The sequence below is a fragment of the Nelumbo nucifera genome, chromosome 1 (genome assembly GCF_055504915.1).
Source record: "Nelumbo nucifera cultivar China Antique chromosome 1, China Antique-T2T, whole genome shotgun sequence".
NCBI classification, from domain to species: Eukaryota; Viridiplantae; Streptophyta; class Magnoliopsida; order Proteales; family Nelumbonaceae; genus Nelumbo; species Nelumbo nucifera.
The window spans coordinates 83988596-84001532 of record NC_142649.1 but is presented as its reverse complement, the minus strand read 5'-3'; positions in this window follow the sequence as shown (position 1 = coordinate 84001532).

Below are 12937 nucleotides of genomic sequence, written 5' to 3'. Positions count from 1 at the left end.
CGATTCGCTGGCCCTAGCGATGTGCATTTGGGACTGGAAAGCGTCAATGTGGTCGTTGGGGTCGAAGGACCCGTCGTACTTGTCTAGAGGTGGAAGCTTGAAATCTCTGGGCAAGGGGACCGCCAGGAGTTCTGATGCGAGGGGGGAAGGAACTGAAAGAATCGGGGAAACTCCTACCTCGTCCGAGGTCGTCTCTTCTTTGCCTTTGAGCTCTGACAGGACTCGGGTGGCGGTTCGGCGACTTCGCCGGCGCCTTCGTTGTTGAGTGGGCCTTGTACTGGCGCTGCTGGCCTCCGTGTTGCCGAGCTCGATGGGCCTGGAATGCTGGTAGTCTGCTGCTGCCAGGGCGCCGAATCGGTTTTCCGTGAGTGGGAACTCGGGCTTGGAGTGCCGAGGTGCCGATCTCGCGGGCGAGGTTCCCGACCCGCCTGCGAGCTGCGAGGCAGGGATGGTTTTTTTCTCTCTTCGGCCTGGGGACGAGGCCTGGCTGTTATGGGGGTTCTGGGCCCTAGAGGCCTTTCCTTGGTGGGGGTGTCCATCTTGTGGGGAGGCCTTGACCGGCCTCGGAGTAGGGTGGCGAGGTGGAAGTAGTGGTTGGTTCAGTGGCAGTTGGGGGAACTGCTGTTGATAGTGATACTGGGAGATGTTGTGCAGCACTTGGTGCTGGTGAAGCTGGTGTTGCTGGAACTGTTGCATTTGGGCTTGCATTGCCCGCATGCACTGCATCAGGTCGTCCAACCGGTTTTGGCTGGCTGCCAGGGGGACGACAGTCGGTTCAGTAAAGGTTGTCTCAATAGGGGGAGGAAAGAGGATGCTTGTGGCAGGAAGGTTTACGGGCGCCACTGCTTGTGGCGCATTCAAGCTGGGGATTCCATCCACCGAAAGGGGGATGGTGAACTGTCCAACGCACACCACGGGAACTTGAAGTTGTTCCCCGGTGGTTTTTGTCTCCGTGCCACGTCCGGCGTTGCTAGAAGAGGCCATGAGTGTTGGGCTTTTTGAAGAAGAAAAGGGGGTATGAGAGTTTGGAGGGAGGCTTTTTTGAAGCGTTCCCACAGACGGCGCCAATTGATGATGCGCAATCCGGCCGGTCTTAGCTGTCAACGACCTTGCCTCTGAACTGAGTAGCAGAGAACCTGAAACGGAGAAGATGAGGAAGCTTCGGGGGGAACCCGGTGTAAAGGCTCCGAAGCTTAAGTTAGAATCCTTCAAAGGCAAGGTAAAACTAGATAGCGCAAAGTTTGCATACCTCCTCTTTGGGGGTGGAGAGCCTTTTATAACCACCTCGCACACTCACTCCTAGACTCCTGTCAGGTCGGGAACGAGTATTTCCGTGCTTCTGCCAGTTCGAGCGTCATAGCCTCTACTGGGGCAGAACCGTCACTGCTCATTTTGTCGGAGCCGTCTCTGTAACTGGAGGTAGCGGTTGACAGGTGACGGTGGCAGGTGGTCGTTTGAAATGCGGCCGTCAGGCATCAGATCCCAAGTTAGTCAGGTGCGCCGCCCCTGGATACGGACTCCTTTGGTGTCAGGTACGGTGTAGTTCGTCCAGTTCAATGCTCCGGAAGCGAAGTGGCCGGAGCGGTGCGTGAGGCGAAGCCTTGATTTCGGATAAGGGGGGCTCCGGACTGTCATAGGACGGGCCAGTTCGAGTCTCTGCTTTGTGCGACTCGGGGCCAAAGGGAGAGTTCGGGCTCTTCGCAGGGAGTCCGAGCTCTAAGCAGGGAGTTCGGGCACTTTGTAGGGAGTTCGGACCGCTAGTCTCTTCCCTTTGGTGTTTGTTCCCTCGGTAAGTGCCGAACTACTTGTTTTTTGTCACGTAGCGTAATTTACGAGATCGGGCCAAATCTTCCTTCATCAAAAGGCTTCTTTCAGAGCTTCTAAGTTATCGATGACCGGAAAGGACGGAGTGAAAGGAAGGTAGGAGAGAGCGGAAGACACTGAGAGGAGAAAAGACTTTGTCAAGAAAGAAGAAAATAGAAAAAAGAGAGCCTAAGAAACTTAATTGACTTGACAGCCAAACCCTCAAGCTAACTACTGATTAAGGAAACTGAACCGGAAGCCTACTCTTAAACAAATAGAACGAGAAGAGCAAACCAGTGTAAGACTAAGTAAGGAGAAATTACAAGAATACTAACAATAAAATTAAGCGCAAACTAGATTCAACAAGTGTCTTAAGTGCGCCATAAATGCAATCCAGGCAAATAAATGTACAGGTGTTAGGGATACTCCCTGTTCCGTAGGTATTCAGAGCGGTGAAACGTGTTTGTTGATGGTGGACTCTTCCACTGCATGCAAGGACCGACGAGTAGGTTGTCAAACCTTCTTTGATTCTCGGTAGGATTACATATTCATCGTATCCGATTTACAGACAACTGGACTCCAATACAGCACGTCCGCTTATAGAATAGGCTCCTTCACTGCATGAACGGCGAGAGCAATTTCCCTCCTCAAGGAGTGAAGCTTCAATCGGCAGTTGGAGTTGTTAGCTTGGGCTTAACTTACCCTCCTCTACACCTCTACCTCACTTTGCGGGTTAGGGTCCGGTTAGGGTTTCGACTCTTTGGCCCGAGTTGGGTTGACCTGCCCCATGATACCTTGCATATATATTAAATATTCTTGCAATTTTTTTTGACTTCTAATTTTATAGATTTAAAGTTTATGATTTATTTACATGTTCATTTTGGTTTTATTCCTTTTTTAAATGAAAAAATTAACACCTTAAAATCTATAAAACAATTTTCTAACTTAAATTAATATACTTTAGGGTCAGGTTAGGACTCGTGCCGAATTCGACCTGACCCATTGACATCTTTAGACTTAGTCTAAACCAAGCTTCAGGTCGAGCACGAGCCTAATATATAGGCTCGTTTCTTAATTAAGCCGAACTCTAGCCCAATAAAGCTAAACTTGTGAAGCTTACAAGCCTAATTGAAATTTTACATATATAAAATAAAAAATGTTATATATAATATTTTTATTATATATATAATAATGATAACTAGTTTTTATAATTCTTAATTTTTATGTCAAATAAAAAATAAATTTCTTATATGTATATTTTTTTTATTTTTATAAAACATTTGGGTCACAATTGAGCTTAAGCCTAGCTGAGCTTGAGCTTGTGAGGTTTTGACTCGAGTCGAACTTGAGTTCAAGTCTCTAGCTCAAATTAAGTTTGAGCTCAAGCTTCATACTTTATTGGTGAGTTGAACTTGAATAACTAGATATTCAGATCGACTCAACTTGAATACACCCATATCAGAAAGGTTTTGACGAATCACAACTCGTAAATTTTGATGAAAACTCATGTTATTGGTTACTATTTTTATGGTGTTGATTGATTGGATGTAAGTTATGTCTTCTTAGCATCACAGTCGAACTTTTGCTAATATGAAACGATTTGATTCATGATTAACGATAGGGCTTTCTAATAAAATATGTACTTTTTGATGAGACAGATGGCTTTAATATCAATGGTGAAATGAAGGGCTTCCTAAGGGTATCTTATTTGCCCAATCACTTAGTATATGTTTGGCATCAATGTTGTAGACACAACACCATTTTCTCAGAAAATGATACTGCTGATGTGTGGGTTGGAAGTACCGTTTTCTGAGAAAATTGTCTTTTTTTCTGTTTGGAAATATTGTTGCTAGGTAGGACGTTTCCTGGAGCAACAATAACACTTTCTGTTTGGTACCGGTGCTCCATGTTTGTTTTCAGCACAGGTACCTGATGCAGCACAATCCGGGCACTCCTACCTGGTGACGGACGGTACCTGAGAAGAGGAAGGTGAAGGATTCCCGGGGGACTTGCCCAGTGGGAATACTCCGATGCTTAAGTTAGAACACTTGAGAGAGCTGTAAGGAATGCAAAGAGAGCTGAGAGTGCTGATAGCGCTAGATCAGTTAAATTTCAAGATTAATTCAAGATTTCTTTGCCCCTTCGACACTGGGGCCTTTAAATACATATGACCTTGTCAAATTGGGCATAACCGCCACTGGCCTTTTGTCGTAGCCGTTATTTGCCAGAGCTGCGCAGGTAACCGTTGTAGAGTACTGCCCAATCGGATGAGAGACACGACCTGGAAAGGACAGACACACCACCACCTGTCAAGAGACGTGGGTGCAGTTTGCTGGGCTAGCAGGGACTGCGCCGTCAGTCAGGAGATGTGGTGCAGTCTGACAGGTACAGTCTCATCAGGCAAGAAGCTTCTTGAAAACACCGTGTCACTTAGTAGTGAGCTGCCTTGTAGCGAGCTGCCTTGTAGCGAGCTCCTGGAGGTACTCCGAGGTGATTCCGCCTGAGGTTGCCTTTGGGGCAGTCCTCTTGCCTAAGTATTGGAGCGAGCTGGTTATCCGAGCTCGCGAGCTGGGGTAGACTTGACTTGGAGTATTCCCTTTCAACATATCGGGGTCCTTGAGCTTGCGTTGTAGCGAGCTCGTTCCGTGGCGAGCTGTCTTGCGAGGATCTTAACGAGCTCGTTACTTAGTCGCAGCCAGGCTGTCATGCTGAGCTGTTGCTTATGTTGAGTCACGTCCACGTGTCGCCTTCTTAGGAAGTCGAGTCAAATCACCCTCCATCAATTGCCCCCCACTCCTCGAGCTAAGGATTCTACTCTAGCGCAAGGAGTTCATGGAGTGTGACGGGTGGACTTGACTCGAAATTCAAACTTGATTGACTGATCGCATTAAATACACACGCGGATGTCAGGCAATTTGTGGACTTTTTGAATGCCAAAAAATGCGCCAAAATGGCTCTCAGTTCCGGAATACGTGCAACTGGCATTACCTTGATCATGGAGGACGTGCAGCCAGTCACATTTCAGTTTCAGAAGACGTGCGGTCAACTTGACTATGAACCGTCAGATTCGCCTTAATCTGAATCGTTGATTTGTGGGCACAATGGCTATAAATAGAAGGTTCCCAGGCCTCATTTCCTTTACGCCAACTTGCCTAGCTTTTCGATTTGAGGTTGGGCCTTCACCTAGCTACTCGAGCTCTTCTCCTGTTCACACTGTTTTTTCGGTTCACCTTTTTCCTGGTGAGTCTTATCGCTTTGTTAGCAATGTCTGGGTACCCGTACAATCTCTTTCCCTGGGGCGGTAACCAAGATGACGCCCCTTCAAGCTCAGGGGGAGCTTGGGGGTAGGTTCCAGAGGCTAGGGAGGCCTCCGGCAAGACGACTTCCACCTCTCGGGGCAGGGAGCCGGACAACTTTGGTCCTTCCTCCATGTCGATGGAGAGACTTAGGACCTTGGTTCTTCAATTCAACCTTCACAGAAACCTCATCTACAGTCTACCATCTAGTGACTACCCTTGGGAACACGGTCACGATGAGATCGTGATCTTCCAGGAACAGCTCATCGTTGGCCTTCGTCTTCCTCTGCATCCTTTGATAGTGGAGGTTTTAAACCATTTTAACGTTACCATAGACCAGCTTCACCCCAACTCAATCCGAAATGTAGTTGGGACAAATTCTTTGCTTTATGAATATTGTCTTCCTCTTGACCTTGACATCTTCTCCACCATTCTTTCTATCAAGAATGCTTCTCCCAGAGCGCCTCTAGAAAGGCGTTCCTATTACTTCTCTCCCCGTCCCAGCTTCAAGCTCTTACACGAGTTGTCGAACAGGATCCCGGCTTGGAAGCGGGATTATTTTGTAGTTCGCAACCCCGATGGGTGGCCCTTCCCAACCCATTGGAGGGCCGCCATCCAGGATTCAGGGGTTGACTTGGATCCAAAAGTTCGGGAAACACTGCAATCCTAGGCAGCGGTTGGCTTCCATTGGTCGGACTACTTGACCGAGGACAAGCTCGCACAGGCCGGCCTGAGCCCCAGTAGGTTGCCTTTTCGGTCACGCAATGCCTTGTGATTTTTTTTTGCTAGACTAATGCCTTGTGCTTTTTGGCAGCCAACATGTCTGGTGTAGATGCGTGCCGCCTTCTATCGAGCAACCAAAAGCACAGGGCAAAGTGTCCGTGCCCTAGTCGAGCTTCCACTTTCGGGAGTGCTGAGTTTGAGGCTGCTGATCCAGCCTTCGTTCCACCACCGCCTGAGGTCCCACAGGTCCCGTTTGAGGGAGTAGCCATGGAGGGTGGCGCGGAAGAGCGCGAGGTCCCGGTGCAAGGACAGTACCCTCCGTCTGAGCAGTCCCACCCCTTCGCCTTCCCGTAGTTCTCTATTGGAGGGTGGGAAAGCATCACCAACTTCACCGTGGCTTCGCGAAGGAGTCGGAAGGTGGTCATCCATGAGGAGGTCGCCAGCTGGGGAGGGATGGACCCTAAGCAGCTTGCTAGGCTGGCCTCAGCCCACTACATGGTGGTAAGTGGTTGTTTTTTCTTCTTTTCCCTTCTTCTCCTTCTTTTTTCTTTTTTGGCCTCGGCCTTTTGTCAGCAGGTGAACTCCGCCATTCACGCCATGGCCCTCTAGATCAACACTCACTCCGGCGATGCTCTCGCTCAGAGGTCAACCGTGCAGAAGCTCCAGGGTGACCTCGACCAGGCCCGAGGTGAAGTCCTTTAGGCTTGAAAGGGGAGCGAGGCCCAAGAACTACTCGTCTAGGACCAAGAGGCACAGATCGCCCAACTGTCTGAGGAGAGCGCTCGCTATCGGGAGGAGTCGTCGAGGGTGGTAGCGGAGAGGTAGCTACTTCGCCAGCAGGTCCAGGACTTGGAGTCCACACTTCAGGATCGGACTCGGAACTTTGACGCCATGGTGGAGGCTGAGCGAGCTAAGGTGGTGTGGGACTTCAAGGACTCCCAGGAGTACCACAACCTTCAGGTGGAATACGGCTCGAGCTCCTACCGTTCTGGATTCAAACTCTGCCGCTGGCTGGTCTGGAAGAAGTTCTCCGGGTTCAACCTTGAGAGCATAACGATGAAGGGTCTGGATCCAGAGACGACGGACTTGGCGAAGGAGGAGGAGCCTGACTCTCCAGAGGATGACGAGGACGTGGAGGCGGCGGATCCTTGAGGCTGGTTGCTCTTGTTTTTCTTTTCTTTGAATGACTTTCTGAAGTGGTGGTTCCCGGGTGTCTGAACCCGATTTTAAATATTTCTTCTTTTGATGAACTCTCCCGGGCAGTTGGGCCCGGTTTTTTCTTTCTTTGATGAACTTATCTCGGGCTGTTAAGCCCAGTTCTTTTTTTTTTTTTTTTTTTTTTTTAAGAACTGGTAATGAGATGTTTTTTCTTTTTGCTAAGTGTTGTATGTTCTTTACTTTTTATTGAAGCGATTTTACCACTCGAGTTGTTAGAGCTACGTACCCGAAGTAGGGCCTTTCGGTAGTTGTTACCTCGAACTGTTCCCTGGTACTTGGGGTAGTTTTATAGTATACCCCGAAGTGTTTATCATATATGCCCGAACTATTCCTCCCTTATTGGGTTCAACTAGTATACCGAGGCGAGCTATGCTCCATAGGGTCCATACTCGAGCTGCCTGTGCCTTCGGTATTAATACTTAGACTACCGATGAAACAATTAAGTCTTACACAGTGCCGAGGTCTTAGTTAGCTCGGCATTTTAGCCCTTAGGCTGAGGGAGTGACTTATAGTCCACTCTTGGAGTTCGCCCATGCCATGGAGGCGACTGGGTCTTATCGCACCGAGGTCTACGTTAGCTCGGCATTTTGGCCCTTAGGCTCTGGAGTGACTCGTGGTTTACTCAGTAATTTATAGGTAATATTGCCTTAAGTTGACAATATTCCATGCCCGAGGTACTTGCTTACCATTGTCGGAGATCAGTATCCGAAGTAACCCGAAGCGGCACACTATACTTTTCCAAAAGAAGTTCAGCACGTTCCGAGCTGTGATTGTTACGAGAGGTTCAACTTCTACCCACTTAGTGAAATAATCGATTGCTACCACTAAGAACCTCCTCTGGCCTGTTGCTGGCGGAAACGGTCCGAGTATATCGATCCCCCACTGTGCAAAAGGCCACGGGCTGGTGAGATATTTCAGGTCGGCGGCAGGTTGATGGTGGATATTGGCATGCTTTTGAAACTTGTCACACTTTCTGACGAGCTCGATCGCATCTGCTTTCATTGTTGGTCAGTAGTACCCCTGTCGTAGCGCTTTTTGGGCGAGAGCCCTGCCCCCCAAGTGTCCGCCGCACAGGCCCTCATGAGTGTTGCAAAGCACGAGCTCGGCTTTGGAAGGTCGCAAGCAGTGCATGTAGGGGAGCATGTAAGATCTTTAGTACAGTCATTCGTCTATCATGACGTATTTGGCCGCTTGACGCTCTACCCTTCTAGCGGCATTGCGGTCTACAGGGAAGGTCCCGTGTAGCAGGAAGCTCGCGAGCGGATCAATCTAGCTCGGCTTTGCTTGAATGACAGGAGCGACCTCCTCTGCCCCCCCGAGAATGATAGGCCGAGGTAGGTTCTCTATGTACACAGTTCTCATGGTATTATCGCTAGTGCTAGCTAACCGGGACAGGGCGTCGGCCTCAGTGTTCTCTGACCTCAGGATTTGCTTGATGAAGTGTGACTGGAAGTTGAGCAGAGCCTCTCTTACTTTGGCTAAGTAGGCGATCATAGTTGGTTTGTGAGCTTCATATTCACCTATGACTTGATTGACCACGAACTGTGAATCGCTGCAGATGACGATATGCTTGGCTTTCACCTCTTTGGCTAGAGCCAGCCCGGCTATTAACGCCTTGTACTCCACTTCATTGTTGGATGCTACGAACTCGAAGCATAGTGCGTACTCCAGTTTTGTGTCGCTTGGGCCGTACAGAATGATTCCGGCTCCACTGCCCTGCTGGCTTGACGAGTCATCTACATGAAGGATCCAGGGCTCCTCATCCCAGTTCGCGCTTGGCCTAACTAGGAGAGGTGCCGCATTGGTTACTACCTCACGGTGCTCGAGCTTAACCGGCTTGGGAGCTTCGGGCTCACCCGAGCTAGGGGCCTCGTGCTCGACTGGCCTGGGGACTTCAGAGCTGAAGGTGCATTCCGCGATGAAGTCTACTAAGGCTTGGGCCTTGATAGCAGTTCGCGGCTTGTATTGGAGGTCGTACTCGCTAAGCTCAACGGCCCACTTCGTCAGTCTACTAGGGACCTTGGGCTTGAGCAAAACTTGCCTCAGAGGTTTGTTGGTGAGGATGATGACAGTATGAGCTTGAAAGTACGGACAAAGCTTCCGGGCTGCAATAACTAGTTTATAGGCCAACTTTTCTATCTTTGGATATCTTGTCTATGCTCCCTGCAACACTTTACTAACATAGTAGATAGGTCGTTGGACACGGTCTACCTCTTTTATCAGTACCGATTTGACCATCTCGTCACTTGCCGAGAGGTACAACTCTAAAACATTGCCCTCCTCGGGCCGGGTTAAGACCGGTATACTAGCGAGGTACTTTTTGAGCTCGTCAAATGTGAGCTGGCTCTCTTTGGTCCACTCAAAACCTTTGCTTTTAATTGCTTTAAAGAAAGGTAGGCAGCGGTCCGCCGACTTGGACATGAAGCAGCTCAGAGCAGCTATTCGACCATTCAGCCTCAGAACCTCCTTCAGTTTTTGGGGTAGTTTCATGTCTAGGATGGCCTTTATTTTGTCCAGGTTGGCCTCAATGCCGCGCTGGTTAACGATGTACCCCAGGAATTTACCCGAGGTGACACCAAAGACACACTTATTAGGGTTCAAATTCATGTTAAATCTACGCAAAATTTTCAAAAACTGAATGCAGGTCTTGTATTAAATGATACGAAAATTGGGTTTTGATGACCATGTCGTCTACATAACATTCTATTTTTCCGCCAATTAGTGGCTCAAACAATTTATTTACAAGTCTCTGGAAGGTTGCCTCGACATTCTTTAGCCCAAAGGGCAGTCTTTTCTTCATCAGCTGGGTCCATCCTGATCTGGTTGTAACTCGAATAGGCGTCTAGAAAACTCAGCAACTCATGCCCTAAGGTCGCATCCACCAGACGGTCGATCCTGGGGAGTGGGAAGCAGTCCTTTTGGCAAGCTCGATTCAGGTGGGTGTAATTGACGCACATGCGCCATTTACCGTTAGCCTTTTTTACCTGAACAGTGTTGGCCACCCAGCTCGGGTAATGGACTTCTCTGATAAAACCGGCTGCCAGGAGCTTCTCGACCTCCTCGTCGACTGCCCTCCACCGTTCTGGGGCTAAGTTGCGTTTCTTCTATCTAACGGGCCTAACTACAAGATTAGTATTAAGCTTATGAGTTATGATGCTAGGGTCTATGTCGGGCATCTCTATCGCAGATCATGTGAAAACATCTAAATTTTCAAGTAGGAAGTGTACCGGTTGAGATCGTAGAGGCTCCTCAATGGAAGCACCGATCTGAAGTGTCCGAGTTGGGTCCTCCGTCGATGTTGGGTCCTCGGCGAGCTCGTCGGCGCCTCCGCTGTTGCTTCGTCGGCTCCGCATGGGTGCTGCTTGCTTCAGCATTACCGAGCTCAATGGGCTCGAATTGCTGATGATAGCTGTGAATCGTAGGGCCCTGCCTGTAGTCTGCGGCTAGGACCTCAAACTGGTTTTCTGTGAGCGGGAGCTCGAACTGAGAGTGCTGGGGTGATGCGGGTTTGACCGGATGGGATGCCCCCGACCTGCCTGCAGGCTGCGAGGCGGGGGTGGCCGGACTCTCCTTCCTGCTGTGGGATGAGGCTTGGCTCTTGGAAGGATTTTGGGCTTGAGAGGCCTCTCCCCGGTGAGGACGTTCGCTCCGACGAGAGGGCTTGGTCTGCTTCGTGGCCGGGTGCCGAGGAGGAAGCGACTGCTGGGCCTGAGGTAGTGAAGGGAACTGTTGTTGGTACTGGTACTGAGAAACTTGATGCAGCACTTGTTGTTGGTAGAGTTGAAACTGCTGGAACTGTTGCATTAGAGCTTGCATAGCTCGCATGCACTGCACTAGGTCTTCCAACTGGTTTTGGTTGGTTACTGGGGGAACAACGGAAGGTTCAATGAAGGTTGCTCCAACCGTGGAAGGGAGTGGAGCATTCACAGGTGCCACTGTGTGAGGCACGTTCAAGCTGGGAACTTCGTCCATAAAGAGGGGGACGGTGAACTATCCAATGCAGACAGTGGGGAGCTGAGGTTATTCCCCAGAAGCGATCTGGTCGGCACCACGTCCGGCACTACTAGAGGAAGCCATGAATGCTGAGTTCTTAGAGAAAGTTGCAGAGATTAGAGGAAGGCTTTTTGAAGCGTTCCCACAGACGACGCCAAATGATGCAGTGCAATCCGGGCACTCCTAGCTGGCGAACGTCTGGCTCCTAGCTGGTGATGGACGGTACCTGAGAAGAGGAAGGTAAAGGATTCCTGGGGGACTTACCCGGTGGGAATACTCCGATGCTTAAGTTAGAACACTTGAGAGAGCTGTAAGGAATGCAAAGAGAGCTGAGAGTGCTGATAGCGCTAGATTAGTTAAAGTTCAAGATTAATTCAAGATTTCTTTGCCCCTTCGACACTGGGGCCTTTAAATATAGATGTCCTTGTCAAATCGGGCATAACCGCCACTGGCCTTCTGTCGCAGCCATTATTTGCCAGAGCTGCGCAGGTAACCGTTGCAGAGTACTGCCCAATTGGATGAGAGACACGACACGAAAAGGACAGACACGCCACCACCTGTCAAGAGACGTGGGTGCAGTCTGTTGGGCTGGCAGGGACTACGCCGTCAGTCAGGAGACGTGGTGCAGTCTGACGGGTACGGTCTCGTCAGGCAAGAAGCTTCCTGAAAATGCCACGTCGCTTAGTAGCGAGTTATCCCATAGCGAGCTGCCTTGTAGCAAGCTTCTGGAGGTACTCCGAGGTGATTCCGCCTGAGGTTGCCTTTGGGGCAGTCCTCTTGCCTAAGTATTAGAGCGAGCTGGTTATCCAAGCTCGCGAGCTGGGGTAGACTTGACTTGGAGTATTCCCTTTCAACATACCGGGGTCTTTGAGCTTGCGTTGTAGCAAGCTCGTTCCTTGGCGAGTTGTCTTGCGAGGATCTTAACGAGCTTGTTAGTTAGTCGCAGTCAGGCTGTCATGCTGAGCTATTGCTTATGTTGAGTCACGTCCATGTGTCGCCTTCTTAAGAGGTCGGGTCAAATCACCCTCCTTCAGTACCCATTATAGGAAGTCCACATCACGTCCTCATTGGTGGCAACAAGCTACAATATAAGGAAATGCCAAATTCGGCGTTTCTCCAAAGCATTCCTTCTAAATTTCCAAGGCGTGGCTTGGAGCACCGTTTTTATGAAAAAAATGATTCCAAACAAACAAGCGTTTCTTGGAACCATTTTTTTTGACGTGGCGCTGATGTGTCAACGTTTTCTGGAGCAACAACATCGATGCCAAACAGACGCTTAATTTTAGTTCAATTCATCTTCAGGGAGATGCCTTTGCTCTATATTCATGGGTCGGGCCGGGTTATGCATCTACATTTACAGAATATGTTCAGACCCAAGCTTGAGCCCGACCCAACCATCGGGCCTAGGTTTTGAGCCCAAGCCTGGCCCTTATATAAAGCGCAAAGCCTGAGCCCATCTAGAAATTTGGAAAAAAAAGTTTTTTTTTAACTTTTTAATTAAAAATTATTTTATTTATATTAAAAGACCTCAAAACCTAAAAAAAAATATTGAAAGATCTCATTATTACTTGCAAAAAGAGAAGAAAAATAAAGAAAAAAATATATTATATGTACTTTTCAATGAGATGGCGTTAATATCAACAGTGAAACGAAGGGCTTCCTAAGAGTATCCGATTTGCCCAATCACTGAATTTTAGTTCGACTCATCTTGAGAGAGACCTTCATCTTGAGGGAGATGTATTGGAGATTATGCAGTTCTTGTTAGAGACCAATTCCACTCCACCTTGATATGTTAAAATTGAAGGAAGCTTCTCCTCTTGTTCAATGCCTTTGGTTTTTCATGTTCAACGATCTAGTATTCGAGTGGCAACATTCACTTATAGGGATGGCAATTTCTACCCTAT